Below are 17,994 nucleotides of genomic sequence, written 5' to 3' on the forward strand. Positions count from 1 at the left end.
CCCTAAAGCAAAACAGGTTACAGTCCTCATGGTAGCAAAAACAAAAACCAAAAGAGGTGTATTTTTAAAAATATATTGCTACAAACAACACGCGAGTGTAGCAATATTTATTTATGAAAATAACAAACAAACACACATATCTAGGTTAGTTATACGACGGATAAATCACTATCAGCAAAATACACGATTTAAAATAGACTTATTAAACTAGGTCGTAAGGGTTCGATTCCCCCCGGGATCTGCTCCTCGTAGGAAAGACTGACTGTCGGATTATGTGTTATATTTAATTCTAGACAAGACCGGCAAGTCTACGTAGACCGCTACGTCAAATAATAAGACAACTGAAACATAGATCAACAAAATAAAATAAATTCGTCCATCACACTGTTTTTCTGCATTACGATATCTGTTAAGTGAACTCTATTAATAGGCCACTAAACTGAGTATACGTAAAGTAAAAAAAGTTTATACACAAATTTGGCATACTAAATAACAACGCAAACATAAAAAAAAACATCAAATCTATTACATGAAGCTTATGTTTTAAAATTAAACTTTCAAGATTGAAGATTTGAACTTCTATGGCATATTACGACATTTATAATTTCCAAAAGTACTTTTCTTACCGACCATTATCGGTTCGTGCTAATGCACATTCTCTGATACCTTCTTTCTGTGCCACGACCAAGGAAATGACGGAAGGTTTACATAACAATCAGCAATTGCGTCTATCGATACATGCCGTTTACTTTTCTCGGAAAAGACAGAGAAGAGAAAAGGAGAAACCATGAGAAAGATAAAAAAACAGCAATGAAAACGTCTTCTTCATAATGCACTGGAAACTTTCCGTTCAGATGTCGCAACTATCTTCACCTATGTCTCGACTGATTGAAGAAAAAAGGAGGATAAATGGAAAAGATAGCAAATCAAGACAACAGTAGTGGTAAGACGGGAAAAAGCAACATCATTGAACACGGAAGATAATCTATGAAATGATCGCACGATACGGACAAGCCACAAAGAGGGAATGTAGCGTGCCACCATGAATGATCAGGAAAATTGCAATGAGGAAGTGAACCGAGTGTTCATAAAGAAAATCACAGACGCGACAGCATCAAACGTGTAAATGTGGCTGAATGTGAACATGAATTAGTTATTCGTTTCAGGAGAAAGTGCCGCTGAATAAGTAAACGGTAACACAAGGGCTTGACTAGACATTTAAGCTATTTTGTAACGAATCAAGCATTGATACATACCAAATATCATTTCATGGTGGTTTAAGCACACAATATGTGGGTTTCGCTATATTTTTTTAAAGTAAAGACACTTATATTGTAAAATAAATGGTTACATTTTTTTAATATTAGAAAAAAAGTTAAGGAAAACAGGTCTACGATGTGCTGAGGACCATGACCCGACCGCTAAAAAGCGCAAAGTTGAAACCATGCTTTACATAACATCTACGGTTCGGTCAGTAAAACCACTTTCACATCTTCCACTATTATTTCCCGTTACTCTGTTCGTCATGGTGTGTGTGTTTTTTGTGTCTATGTTCGTCCATGTATGTGAGAGTTGCCAACTATTAGCTACAACGATTTGTGATCACTATATTTCCTCAAAAACATAATCTATTTAAATCTAATACACACGTTTTATTTTATGCAATGAATAAAATGTTTAATTTTTGTTGTCTTTCTAGTGTTACCTTAATATAACATAAATAATATCTAATAATATCGGTCCGTTGTTCTACTACATAGACGCGCTGGCTCCTACTAGGCTGGATGGATTCGATTCCCATTTGGACCGATTCCCATAGCCGGCAAGACCGCGTACATCTTTGCGTCCATGAAGAAGAAAAGAGGAATATCAAATAAATTAGATAATTCTGCATTTCTATATTTCTAGTTGTTGGGTTTTACGAATACATCGTATTGAATGAAATAAGAATGAAATATATATTTTAAAGAATTATGTAGTAATGTTTGACAAGGCATCGAATAATTTCTTCTAGATTAAATGAAATGTAAATAAAACTCATCTTCATATTTTTTACTAATGACATAAGCTCAATGTTGTTGGCCTGATCAAACAGCTGTAAAATAAGCACATAGAATTAACTAACCTAGTTTTATGCTATGGTTCAAAGATATAGCATTAGGTCGGCACTGTGGAAACGTTAATGTAGTGAAATTCTACAAACAACCGACTCCGACTGTAAGCGAATCATCACCGACAGTGAAATCTGAATGCTTATATAGTACTACATCAACAAAAGTTAAATGAATGCAAGGGGGTACATATTAACACATTCTTTTTCTGGTTCCTAGGCCCTTACCTTGTGAAAATCTTATGCATTTAATGCTTTATTGTAGTTTGTTAATTTTTAAAATTCATTTTTCGTATTAGTGGTAGTAACGAAAAACCCCATGTAAAGCCATATTTGTTTACCAAGTAATATCAGCGTAATATTGGTAAATGTTGTCAACTGCGTATACGTTTCTAAGCCAAGCGATCCATGTCTCTAGCAATTCGTCATGTCAAAAGTAGATTATTTTATTTCCAAAAATTAGTTGTCAATTTTTTAAGACTACATCACGTGTTATTTATACTCTTTAAACAATATAAACTAACGTAGCATTAGCAGCAATGGTAGCAGTAGTAACAGCAGTAGTAGTAGCGTTAGTAATAACAGTAAAGTATTTGTATTATTTATATTTTTTTTTCAATGTTTACTTTAGTTAACATCTTAGTTTACATCTTAGAAGAAAAATTCATTTAAATATTATTCAATTTGTAAAACTAATAATGAAAATTAGTTGAGAGACTTCTTGCTTTCTTTATACAACATTCACGAATAATTTGCTTTTGATGCCAAGATACTATGGCAAGCGAGGTAATTAAAAACTCATACTTGCATTTCTAAAATATTTTTTGCTTCAATACAAAACAGCAGGAACAGTTTACTAGGAACTTTAATAGCAAAAAAAGTGAAATCAACCAAGTTCAATGACCGGTTTTGGCCACCCTAGCACTCACAGACATTTTACCCGTGATCACAGCTAAAGAGAAATGTCACGTTTTTCTCAGGGCATTTCGTGATCATGATCATGCGCTTTACCAGTGTTAAAAAACTACCGTTAAAAAAATAGCATTGTAATACTACTGAAGAGTTATGTGATAGTTATTGCTCTTTTTAACATACATCTGTTTAACAAACCAATAGTGTGCAAGTTGTGTTGGAGAAATATTTATACAATAATGTTACCAATGCTCGATCACACCATAAACAGCATAAGACCAGTTAAACGATAATATAATTTGTTCATCATAAAATGTACAAGCCAATTAAATTTCATACAAGCCAGTATCACTAATAACCATTAACCGTTGAATGACATGGTTATGTTTAATAATTATACAAAAAAAAATACAAATGAATACATGTTTTGTAAAAAAATTATCATTTTTTTTAAATATTTTTAATATTTTATATTTCAATATTTTTTTAATTTATTTAATTGAAAGATATAATAATAACGATAGAATTTATCTTTCATATCCATTCATACTTGATCTGCTTAATTTTGTATTTTTAAATGTGTTCAGGCTCAACTTACAGTCTAACTAACTACTTGATTCATCTGCATTAGTGAAATGTATAGGTTTAGGTGTATGAATAATTTCTTTTAACTTTCACTTAACACGGACGTGAACTTCGACGGCTAAAGCCAACAAGGCGTACAGCAATGTATTTCATCTGGTACCACTTCTTGTGATACATACAGTGATCCACAACAACATTTGGCCATGCCAATCGAGTCTTTTAAGAATGGGAAGGGGAATCCCACTCTTGAGCACAAGTTTCTTTTAACGGACCATGGCAGTGAACAACGGCATTAAAGGAGAAAGTGAGATGGGCACCAACACTTCGATGTCCCCCACCAGCTTGCTTAACTCTTATGCTACTTCCTAGTTACCATTAACCGTGCCGATTTATGTAACGTATATACTCGAACAGTGGTAGGTAACTGTTATACGAGAAAGGAAATGCAGTTGCGTGGTCGGTCATTGAACCTACAACTAAAGCCAATTCAAGGGGCAATGCATTAGCAAACATTGAAATTGAGAAATAATTCATATTTGACATTCTTTCTTTATTTAATTGCTTATAACAATACCGTAAACAACTCATCAAACATTCACTAGCAGCTGAATCTTATAAAAATCTATCTTAAACTTACTTTAATAATGGAAAAGAAGTATAAACAGGAAGAAAAACCGAAGGTAATGTTGGTTCGCTCAGTGAGAGTAGAAGAGTAAATATACCAATGTGGATGCTATATCTGATGTCTACATTGCATTCACTTCCACAAAATCAAAGGTAAGATTATAACCAATTTCCACTTTCACTTCGTTGATTCACCGTAGTAATGAAATCTTATTATTTAGAGCCTTCTTCTCAAATATAGCTAAACTGTTTTGGTATGGTATATAATAAAATATTGTGAATGTTCATCCAAGCTGTTTGAAAATAACCGTTCGACAGGAAGATGTGGTATGATGTTAAGGAGGTGTTAGTGATAAAACCGTTAACTAAAGAACACTTTTTAAAACTGTTTGAGTACCATAAGAAACACTACAAAACAATGTGTTCAAAAATAATGTTTTAGTTTTGAAGCAGATCAAATGGAAGATGTTCCTCTATGGTTTGCCTTTTTACAATTGCAGACTAGGTTCATGAATTAGTTTGGAAGTTACAATAATCAAATTGTAAATAATGGATTGATATTGAAATTAATGGGTTGAGATCAATCCATTGTTTATGGATTTATCACATCTTGTATCATGGATTTAAATATGTAAAATGAAATAATTACCAACATATATTTATTAGATAGCTTTTACACTAATTAAAAGATATTTGATTTATTGTTCATGTATATTTTTATTTGTAAAGGAAAATTAAGCCTCCCTATCTGTCAAAGCCTGTATTTATGTTTAATTTTTGCTGGCATCTGAGATCAAGCTAAAATTATTTTATTTCTCATCCAACAACGTTAGTACGTATGAAGAAAATTAGGCAGAGTTTTTCACATTGAATGAATTTGTTTTTTATGCTTTTTATTATTTATGTCAGGGTTTACAAAACATTTTTTGGATTGTTAAAGATTCGCATTTTTACTATCATCAAGTTTTAATTGTATTGCATTTGCATGCATTATGCATCAATTAATTCTTTTCCATTATTTCTTGTAGCATATTTTTGGATGAATTTCTAGACAACAGTAATATAATTATAGAAGCTAAATTACTTCTACCCAACGTGTCAAGTCCCGTGCACTGACAATTTCACAGGACATATCCTCGAATAAAAAATAGTCCGTTCCAAAAGAGGTTTTATCGCTTTTCTATTCTCGGGTTTGTTTATCATTTTTCTTGCTGATATGAATTATTATAATACATATAATTAGAATTATAATAGCGTTTCAAACAAATATTTCTCGTCAAACAAATATTTCTCGACAAACTGTTTATGCTTCACCAGAAAAAAATTATCTTACATGAGCTAACCAGATCAAACATGCGACAAATCGGTGTTTATTTACATTTTTTCAGAATGATCACGATTTCAGAAGCCAACTCTCAAACTCCATATAAAAAACTGGTTAGTATCGTGAAAGCCCCGAATATCAGAAAACTCTGTAAGCCTCTATGGTACCGTAGTATGCTGAGTTTTTTTTTATGTTGGTAATGGAAAACTTTAGAAACGCACCATTACTGACCAATATATTCCCTGTCACAAACACATACAAAAATCTATGCAACTCTCGTCACCTCCCACTTCAATTTACGATAGCTCTCATAGGCAAGGGAACATCGAGCAAAACTCATGTTATGATTATCAACCTCGCGCTTGCACCTATTCGTGCTATGTATCTTTAGCAGCTAGTTGAGGATACACCCACTAGACATAGCGTGTTGGTAGTGGTGATATTAGTGTAGAAATAGTGATAGTGGTAGTAGTAGCGTTAACATTACACTAGCCTATTGCTTAGAGTAGCAGTTAGAGAGTATATTTGAGAATTGAGGTCGGTTCAATAACACCTTAATGAATTGAAACGAAACACCGTGAGCGCACAGCATAGGTCTAGACCACGGTCTGTTACATCACTCTCTTTCTCCCTTCACATCACGCCATCGTTATACCAACTTGCAGATAGTTGCCACACGTTACTATTATTTTAGATGCTTCTGAGCAGTGATGGGTAAGTTGCATTTTTTCCGAAGTTGGATCGGTCCAAAAGAATACGGGAAATATTTCAAAAAGGTTTAAATTGAAGGGGTTGAGATTATCACGACAAAATACAGATCTGGACATGTTTGAATTGATGGAATTCGACCAGATTCGATAAAACTCTGTCGAAGTTGTGGTGTCATATCCGCTTTGCTTCAAAGATAGATTCGGGTTTTCAGATCGTGGAGTAGATCCAAGATTCTACTATAGATTTCCCATCACTATTTCTAAGCTGATAGTTTTTTTTTTAAATAGCCAGGGCCATTTTACCAGCGGTGATCAGCAACCCACTGAATGATTTAAAATATTTGACTGTTTCAATATAAGATGAATATAGTCGGAAGGCTCAAAATATACTTGAGTCAAACATACTACTTTTTTTAAAATAAAATGTTAAATGTTTTAAATAAATTGTACGCAATGCTGCTAATATTCGAAAACCATTGAATGATACTTGTAGAATTGATTATTTATTATTTGTGTAAACGAACGCAAAACACTTGTTCCTCTGATACTCTATGTTCCAATTGTTTATATTATCATGAAAATTTACAAAAGCATTTTTCGACAAAGGCTATATTTTTTGCAAAACCATAAAAAAATGAAACTAGTGAAATTATATTGTGTACGTATCTATGTATGTTGCACTTGACTCTTTATTGCCGACCGTGAAATCAGAACTCATCACTCGTCCTCTCTGCAATGTTATGATTTTTTATCTTCTAACCAAGAGCGGTTTAAGCACTACGCAAACTAAGCGAGCCCCGAAAAAATGGACCCACCCCGCTCACTAGTAAATTTGCTTTTCAATTATTTTCTAGTTTAGAATTTCTCATACAACATCTCGCTCAACACTTCAGAAAGGCTTACATTCGTGCGACTGCTTAGGGCCTCCACTCGTGTTAATCCGACACTGCTTCGAACCAATACAATTATGACTGACAAATAGAAAATCGAAAATTTTAAACCCTTCCTATTTACTAGAGTGGTTCGTGTAATCGCCTGAACGTTAAAACTGGTTATTCCACTTTTACTATCATTCGAAGCAATCCCTCCACCGAACTACTCCGCGCAGTACGTTTAACTCCACGGTTACCATGAGGTCACATCTCTCGCAACTTCTACCGTTTATACGTACTCAGGAGCTTAGATATATAGTTTGCTCATAGACAAGCAAAATTCATACACAACTAATGATCGCACACCCTGTCTTCACTCTATACGTAAAACATAGTACAAATGTGTTTTTACTTTTCATATTTGTAAAATTTACTTTTTTGTACTGGTTTTTAGTTATCTATTATTGCCCCATCGTTGTTATGTCCTAGGGTATTAATTGATTGTTAATACAGTAAACATATTGTAAATATTGTTAATACTGTGAATATAATATTTTTAACATTATGAAAAATATATAAAATATATTCAAAATCCTATTAAACTCCTCTAAGGGTTATGAATGTGTCTACAACCATCAACAAGAATGTTTACAATTAAACTCGACCATGACCAAGAGTCGTATATTTTGCTATCGTTTGACAGGCAAAAATAAATATAAACAGATACTTTTAATTCTGCTAGCTCACCATGTAACCGTGTACAAGTTTGGTGAAAGTAACCATATAGCTGAAAATTGGCATCGTTTAACAGATCACAAGCCAACATTTGCTTCCAGTCACGACCGTTACTTTCAAATGAACAAGATACTATACTCACGCAAGTACAGGGTCAATGTCCTGCTGTTGAAATTTGGTGGTTTTTAGACATCCTCCCCTACTATACTATACTTTAGGTGCCCAATTTCAGCGTCAGGCCATTTTACGTAAGCCTTCACTAATACACATTTATACATCTTTTTACAGACACCTACAAATAAACCCAAACAACTTCTAAGTCGTCTCTTTTCATCTCTTTTTTTCATTTTGCCTTTGAGCTGCAATCCAGGATCATGGCCAAGTGCAACAAAACATCAAATTCATGTTTTCGAAGTATAAATTCGCTCCCTTCTTCACTTCCACCTCAACCACCTTGTAAACGATATCTTTATTTCTTTTTTTCCTTCCTTCCTTTTTCCCTTTCTCTTGTTTAACTCTTCACTAACACTGCTTTCTGAGATCCTTTCTGAGTTTTTTTTTATATTTGGCAGCGTTTTGGGTTAATATATGGTGTGGATACTTTCTCTTTTTACTGGAAGCACGACACATTAAGATTGCCGAATATGATCTTTTTGCAGAATGTTTAAAAGTAAGTTAAATATCGTTGTTGTAAAAAAATTTAAACTACTACTCATTTCCGTACTGCTCATTTCCGTTTGTTCAATATCACCCTTTTAAATTGTTTTGCCAAGATTTTTGGCATCTCTTACCGTTTTGATAAGAGCAGTACTGTAGGATATTAGCGATTTCCAAGCACTTAATCATAATTTTATCTTAAAATCATCCTTTTGGTGCAAAATACTAGTTATTTAACGACAACACATCAAAATCTACCAAAATTTCATCGAAAATATGCCTTTTCCGTGTGTCCATAATTGGTACAACTAATCTTCAGTGTACCAAATATCGCAGTATACATGGATGCTTTGTTGATAACTGTCGTTTTGGTCGTAGTGCTTAGATTGCAAGTGAACAAATCGGGGTTTTCGTTGTTATTTTCGCAATCTAAAGTGTTAATATGTATTTTAAGCAGCATTTATTTGTGTTCGAATCAGTAATCAGTGGAATGTCATCGAATCAATTTCACCAAAATAATGCAGCCTAGAATAATTTTCATACAAAGAAAGCAAAATCTGAAACCGCTCGTGTCGTCTTATTGCCAAATGCGCTCTTGTTCTTCTCTGATCGATAGTTAGGGTTAGCCTTGGCCCGAAGTATCTTGGCCAGAAGAAAGTTGATCTATGGCTACGATTCTTCATTTAAACAAATTCAAACAGACCATCCTGATTTGTGTGGTTGCTCTAATGAATCTGATCATCAAATCGCTACTAATAATAACTCGCTGATGTTGATCAACTATATATTTTCGAACAGATGAAAACGATAGAACTATTAATTTTAAATTCCAAGATTTTTTCAAAATATACTACCCTGTCTGTGTAACACGCATAAAAGCGGTCATAGAAAACTAGAAATATTATAGGGGAAGATAGATAAAGATGGACACTGCGGGTAAGATGGACACTTCTCATAAATACATGATACAAGTAATTATCAAATAATTCAACAATGCAGCATTCAAACTGAAAGTAAAACAACACACTTGAGAGCAGTTTTTACATGCAAAAAATGGTTGAATTCACAAACAAAACTAACTTTCAATTATGTGGTTCCTTGTGGATCTAATTTGACTTCCGCGGATATTAAGCAAAAAACTGGCGAAAGGACAAAAATGAAAACAATAAAAAAAAATTGTTATTGGTATATTGTATATTGCATTGTTTATGCATCCTGACACTAAAGCAAGAAAAAGACGAACTCTCTATCGTAGGGTAAGATGGACACAGATTTTTTTTTACTTCGTATGTCATTTGGTATTCCTTAATATATCAATAAATTTCATCACATGCCTTAAATAAGGATATTTGGAAAGCATAAACCATCCAGCAACTAGATAAAGCATACTAAAGAAAGCGAGAAATGAAACACTGGTTAACCCTTTGACAGTTCCACAATTTTTCGCACAACCCCATAATGAAATAATAGCAAAAAATTTATAATTTTTTTTTTCAAATTCTGCAAACCGTTGCATTACACAAAAGATGATGTGCAAAATGTGCCATTATCATTGTTTTATCTCTAATGTTAGAAGTGGCACTTACAATTCCTAAATAAACGGCTGAATGAACCTTAGTTGCAATTGACCAAGACTTGGTCTATGTATGTTCAAGGACATTAAAATCAATGGGATGTGTTAATTTACTGTAAACCTCTTCAATTTCCAACATTTTGTAGAGGTGTCACCCTTACCCTTCCATGTGTCCATCTTTCCCATTGCAGGTGTCCGTTTTACCCAAACATTTCAAAACTGCAATAAAAACATGTTTTTATTTCATGGAAAAACACAAAAATTAATCGAAATATAAAAGTTTCAACACATTTTCTACTACAACATGAGTGTAGGATAAGGTATGCAAATTTCATGGTCGTTGTATTTATATATCATCGATGTAATATAAATACAACTATATCATCGATGTATTTACCAGCCGACACATCGATTTAAGGAACCGATGGTTAAAATTAAACTATCCGGAGATACCTATAAAACAGTTCAAACTGGTTTTTTTACAATAGTGTCTGGTCGCTAACACAGAACACAAAACCTGCTAGCATATGAGAACATACGATATAATAATGAAAGAGAGCAAGAGCCGAGTGGTAAACGAAAAGAAAAGAAATGGTTTCGAAACTCTTCTCGCGAAGTAAATAAAGAGGGAACAGTTAATCGTACAGGGAGAGTGAGTACGCTACCAATGCTTATACAACTATTCCCGTTCGTCAAAAAATAGGTCAGCCATTGAACCCGGACTTCATTGCCGCCTGCAGCGCGTGGAGCGTGGTTGCTTTATTTATACTTTCATGCTCGTTCTTGATCTACATAGCACAACTACAGCGAACAATTCTCAGTATGAGTGACGGACGGTTAGCTGCTTGTTGAATATATTAACCAATATTTCATCAACTATCTACCAATTTTATTTAAAGGATAAGCTTTTTTATCAAATGCGTTGAACAACGAAGAGATTAATCCAGTTGTGTATAAAGAAAGATACAACTTGTATGTTTTTTTTCTGTGCGATATTGGTTATACTTCTCTCTTCTTTGGTAAAACAACCGTTGTCGGTCATGGCCTGCCTGTACCACTAACGGGCTTGGCTTCCAGTGACTTATTTAATACCATAACAGAATAGTCAACCCTACACGTAGGAGGCGCACGGTCCAATCGGGGCTTGAACCCATGACGGGCATGTCGTTAAGTCGTACGACTTGACGACCAACGTGACGGGATATTATTATTGTACTAATTTTAATAATTTGTAAATTTTAACATGTATTGATAAAATATTTATGCTTCCGCCAAAATATCAATCATTTTCCATCCACCTGATCGAGTCTTCGACAAATCGTCATTTCTTTACATATTTTTCAGGCTGAAATAGTCTAGACTGAGAATCTGAGGCTAGTTTGGTGTTTGGTTCCACCATATTCCATGTAGTTTTCGTTTCTTCACGATGAATGTCACTCTAAAGCGGATAGTCTCTAAGCTGCATATGCGATTTGGCTGGTGCGATTCCCGTCAAATTCCCGTCCTGTATACTTCATAACAACACTTTCATTAGTTTTCCTCAACATGAATATTTCTCTTAGCTCTTTCAAGATTCACCGTAGAGTGATTTCACTATACTTTACTACTAAATACTGCAGTTCTGCGTATTCAGAATCGGACACTTTCAATTTCTGATGCTTTTTCTACCATGAACTTCATCTTTATCTTCCCGTTATTTTCATCAAAAAGTTTATTTTTATTCTTATTCTACACTACCGTGTAAAAGGGTAATTAAACAAACCCATTATATAGTTTTCATGACGATTAACTCAATATTTGTTATTTCCTTTCGTGGTCTACGCCATTTTGAAATTAATTAATATGGGATGATTATGGAGGACGATCCTACCTTTGGGAAAAATTTAAAAAAAAAATCCCTGGTGCCTGTATATTTTTCTATTAATTTTAATCTTCTTTCCAACGTAACTTACGAATTGTTCTGTGTTTCTTAGGCATTTAACTATGTCCAAACTAATACTTACACTAACTTATTTTATTTACATCTAAAATAGTCATGTTTGGGTTTCCCTTACATTTAGTTGTCTTTTATTACATTTATCAATAGTATTTTTTACAAAATTAGAAGTATTACTAATTTAATGAAGAAAGGCCGAAAGCAGATTCGATTCAATCGTCGAGTTGGGGGAGGCAGAGGGAGATTTGTGTAAAGCAAGGTTTGCCGAATGAACCAAACATTTTTTGTAAACTTTTTGAAATTATTTCATTATTTCAGACTGCATTTTCGAAAAATTGTGGGACTGTCAAAGGTTTAAATCTGGTAGAAAAGGCGCTTATGTTGCGCAAGTATGAAGTCTGGATTAGGCATGTGTAAAATGAACGAGAATCGAACCCTTCGAACAGTTCGGTAAAGTGCACGAACGAACGAGATTCTTAAAAAAAGAACGATCAGGACCTTTGGAAGAAACTGACTACACCGTACGCGTTCGAACGTTCCATTCAGTGTTCGACGGCACACATACATAAATGTGGCAATGAAACGTTCAAAATCGTATTGCTTTCTCGCTCTTTCTCGCACCGTGCGAACGGGTAGTCAGAGATCAAAATGTACTCTGTCGGTGTTGAAATCGCAACCATACAACTCAATTCCTCGAACGCCGTCGAATTTGTCCAGCAGTGTTCGATACGTGTGCTGTTGGTGTGGAAATCGTATCTATACGGCTGAATTCGCCGAACGCGTTCGAATTGGTCCATCAGTGTTTGATCTGTGTTCTTTTGGTGTGTAAATCGTACCTACACAACTGAATTCATCGAACGCGTTCGATCTGATCCGTAAGTGTTCGTCATGTGTTCTGTTGGTGTGTAAATCGAACTGAACTGAATTCATCGAACGCGTTCGAATTGGTTAAGCAGTGTTCGATCTGTGTTCAGTTGGTATGTAAATCGTACCTACACAACTGAATTCATCGAACGTGTTCGAACTGGCTCATTTGCGTTCGATCTGTGTTCTGTTGGTGTGGAAATTATACCTATGCAATTCAATAGATCGAGCCCGTTCAAACGGATTCGTCATTGTTCGCGAATGAACTGAACAGAATGGATTGTGCTCATCATGTTGATCCATATTTAAGTAGTTTTTTTTATAGAATCCTTGAGTGTGTACAAGGTATAGGGTACAATAAATGCTGGATACATTTTTGCTCGTATTAGTTTTTTACATGCTAGTTTTTGGTCGGTTGTGCGATAACTTGTGTTGACCAGACAGCAGATGGGCCGAGTGTTTAATATTTTTAAATTATTGGTTTCAACCGCAGAATGAGTACTTCTTTAGCTACAGTATGCGTCTATGGTGGGTAAATGAAAAAGATAACGAGCGTTCTTTGTGAATAAAAACCCCATGAAAAAAAAAGAACGAAAGAATCGTCGTTCACGTTCGGTTCTTTTTGGTGAGCGAACTAGTTCGTTCGCGTTTGGTGAAAAGAATCGTTTTGCCCATGCCTAGTCTGGATGGACATACCCATACACAGCGCCTACAAGTAAATTATACTCGGCCAAAGCATAGTTCTCGTTCGTCGAAATCCGTTCGGCGCTCACTTCAAACTGAGCTATTCCGATTAATGATCATACATGTATGTCATCTCTTTTGATTAAGTATATAATTAATTAATACGCCACATATACGTTCAGATTTAAGAGTAAAAATAGATAGAACAGATAAAAAAACAGATTTTCAAAAATAACTATAGTGCAGATAACATATACTTAACAAATGGCGATAGTGGATACTCATAATGAGCTTATCCGATGACAAAAACAAAGCTCAACAATATGAATTACAGTTTAAAAATCACAAAGAGAAATATGTACTATATCTGAAGACATCTAGGTGAATTCTAGTCTTGTTCTAGGACAGGGGTCTCCAAACTACGGCTCGCGAGCCACATGCGGCCCTCGGGAGCATATTATGCGGCCCTAGGTGGCTTTGTTAAGATTAAAAGTAATAGTTAATTATTGTGACTATTTTTAAAGAAAATGTAATTGTTGCAATTCAGAGACGTAAACCAAGCTTATATAAAAGAAAGCTATAGAAAATTTGTATATCATGTTAGTATTTTCCTATAAAGACGAAATTGAAACATTCTCATTAGTTACAGGCAACGGAAAGATGGCCCTCAACACCATTATATGTGAAGCAATGCGGCCCGCGAACTGAAAAGTTTGGAGACCTCTGTTTTAGGAAAACAAAAGACCAGGAGTAAATTTGACTAGCTTCTCTTTCTCCAGCACATTCTACGCAAGCTGTTGAATTTTATCCAAATATGAAATGAAAGATACATTTAGAACACAACATTTATATTGTATGTATACAGAACAAAAATATTTTTAACCCTAATTGATTTTGTTCAATCAATGAAAGTATCAGTGCATTTGTGCCATTCAGAAAACTTTTGAAATTTTGGGTATAATATTAATGTTTTTTTTTAAATATTTTTAACACAAATAAAACAATGGAAATATAAGAAAATTTATGTGGAATTAAACCCCTTTTGTATATTTTGGCTATCTCTAAGTGACTCTGAACCTCTGAGCTAAAACAACTGCAAAACAATTTTACACTTTTTTCGTTGGTAGCATAGTGAGGGATATAGTATGTAAAATTGTCATACATTCAGCTCTAATACATATGCATAAACGAAAACACGACACGAGCACTTGCATGGCGTAAACTCTGTTCAGTGGTTTACAACGCAAGAGTATTCACTATAAACGAAAAAACGATGTCGTATAGAGCAGAAAAGGAAAGCGACTGTGAGATCGAGAAAAAGAGAAAGAAACAAAGAGTAATATAGTGCGAGAGAGAACGAGAGAGAGAGCGAGAGAGCGAGAGAGCGAGAGTGAGAGAGTTCAAAACAGAAACAAACATAAGGGAGGGAGAGAATGTGTATGTATGTGTATAAGTTTCGTTGAACGAACGTTGCAAAAGGGCAATGCCCGGTGCGAAGCTGACCTACTAAGAAGACACTGTCATTGCCGTCGCGTTTTTTAGTCGAGTTGCTGCTGTTGATTGCAAAGCCACGTTGCTTGTGTGACGCACCCTCAACACACACAAGCTGCGTAACTACATGATAGTTTCTTTTCTATCCTCTCTTCGGATCTGTGGATTTTACAAAGCACTGATCGAGAGTAAGAGTATGTAGCTGTAAAAGTACATAATGTTTTAGTAATATTTGAACTTGCAATTTACAATAACTTACAATAAGCTTTAAGTACTTGTCTTTTTACTTATTTGTGACAGTTCCACTTCAGATTCACCAAAATTGTTCTAAAGAATATTGGACATGTAAATAGTACGAAAATAAACCCGATCTATTGCAACCAATATCATGGGTTTCATAGAGACGGTTAACTTTTTAATGTTTAAATACGTCCATAAGTAATATTGACCTGGATGTAGGTCATGTTGAGTGCGTGAGAATTCATTGTCCCACACCTTGAGTGCATCTCATAAACACACTCTTAAATTGCAAAATTAATTTGTAATACAAATAATGGAATTGATCAAAATTATTATTATTTTTTTAAGTAGCAAAATGTTAGTTGAGGTACGGATTGAATTTTTTTATATAATATTATTAACTTGCGGTCGTATTTTTTTTAAATTAATTTTAAACTTAGTTTACAATTTCTAGGTTGGTAGATTGTATTTCTGTGCGACACGCACTAAAGAGCGCCATTAATGCTGTTGCGTTCACTACACGTCATTTTATTTCGTTTTACGCAACTGATTGTTGTTCACTACCATACACAAAGCTGTTCAAGAAACCACTGTTATGTTCCTCCAATGGGAATGGTATATTAAAACCATGAATTATAATATTTTCCGTCATAACTCATAACTTTCAAATAACTCTCTTATCGATGAAATAGATCATGCATTTTAATTTGAAAAAATAACTTGTAAAAAAAATCTAGAACCTTATATAAGTTATTCTTGAGTAAAGAGAATGTGCACTTTTTGATTCATACACGCATGTGAAATGTCAGGATTACGAAGGAAGCCAAACATATCGATATGAGATAAACTTCACACGAATTTATACGTAAATTAGCTGTTTATTTACTATAAACCATCAATAATAATGTCAATACGAGCATACAAATCAACTAAACATTGTTCATCTAATCCCAAAAATTTGGTAGGCGACAAGCAAAACATTAAATAATGGATTAAACAACAAAAAACAAATGTTAAAATAGATAAATAAATAAATTACATATGTAGTAAAATTCAAAAAAGTATTCAAGGCAACAAGCTAAAAAGCAAATGGTTTTTTGGACTTCACGCGTCCAAATAATGAGTATACTCGACATTACCCCAGGTCGGAAAAAATACCACATTGTTCAAATACAACCTACTTTGCCAGTTATGATTTCATAGCCACTCAGGCCTATGTCAGAATAAAAGATAGCTGAAGTTATATTCGCATACGCATAATTGCAACTCCCTTCTTTTTTCTTCTCCTTTCTTTTTTTCATCAGATTTTTAAAGGGAAACTTCCACCACTCAACCGTGATGAGTAGCATTGTCTGCTATCGAAGCTTTTGTACTTTCTCTACCTACCTCATATAAACGATCAAAACGATAGAAAGCTTATTTCTGTGTATATACACTCAAAAGCTTGCTGGATCTGAATACAATTTGCGGTGGGGAGATTGTGAGAAAGAGCACACTATTCTTTTCATGTGTGCCCATTAGGAACTCACGATTAGTGGGGAAGTAACAATCACTCAAACGATAGTGAAATGTACATAACACCATCGTTCCACAAGTATTAAACATTTGTGTTTATTTTTTTAATTCTTGATATTGAATTTAAAAACGTGATTTATAAGGCAAGGATTATACAGAACAGAAAAATAAAAGCGTTTTTTATTAATAAATATGTGTCTTGTACTAAAACAAAAAGATTTTATAAAGACATTTAATTATTTTCAACCAGTTTTGTAATTATTTTTAATAACAGATCAGTTATATATATAAATATATATATATATATATATATATATATATATATATATATATATATATATATATATATATATATATATATATATATATATATATATATATATATATATATATATATATATATATATATATATATATATATATATATATATATATATATATATATATATATATATATATATATATATTTCTCGAACACACTGTTCCGCGCCAAGGACACGCGGTCCAATAATGAACATCAGTATGTATACTTTGCCGGTCTCGTAGTACAGTCGTCAACTCGTACGACTTAACAACATGCCCGTCATGGGTTCAATCCCCAAATAGACCGCGCCGCCATACGTAGGACTGACTATCCTGCTATGGGGGGAATCAATTAGTCACTGAAAGCTAATCCCACAAGTGGGTACAGGCAGGCCTTGACCGATATATATATATATATATATATATATATATATATATATATATATATATATATATATATATATATATATATATATATATATATATATATATATATATATATATATATATATATATATATATATATATATATATATATATATATATATATATATATATATATATATATATATATATATATATATATATATATATATATATATGTGTGTGTGTGTATTTGTGTTATCTTGGGTTTACGCAAACCCATCTAAGTTAGGTAATAATTATTTTACTAGGCAATTAGGCAATTTTTATATTTCCCTTTCAACGTCTAAGACACGCAAAGCTAGTAGCAACGGGTTCGTAATTCTAACCCTGCTATTTTTTTCCTGTGCTGTTTCAAATCCGTTGTTCATGGACAGTTTTCTAATACATGTCAACGACCTACCATAACAAATTTCATACCGCACCGACACTCATA

Source organism: Anopheles arabiensis, chromosome 2, assembly GCF_016920715.1.
Source record: "Anopheles arabiensis isolate DONGOLA chromosome 2, AaraD3, whole genome shotgun sequence".
In the NCBI taxonomy this organism is placed as follows: domain Eukaryota; kingdom Metazoa; phylum Arthropoda; class Insecta; order Diptera; family Culicidae; genus Anopheles; species Anopheles arabiensis.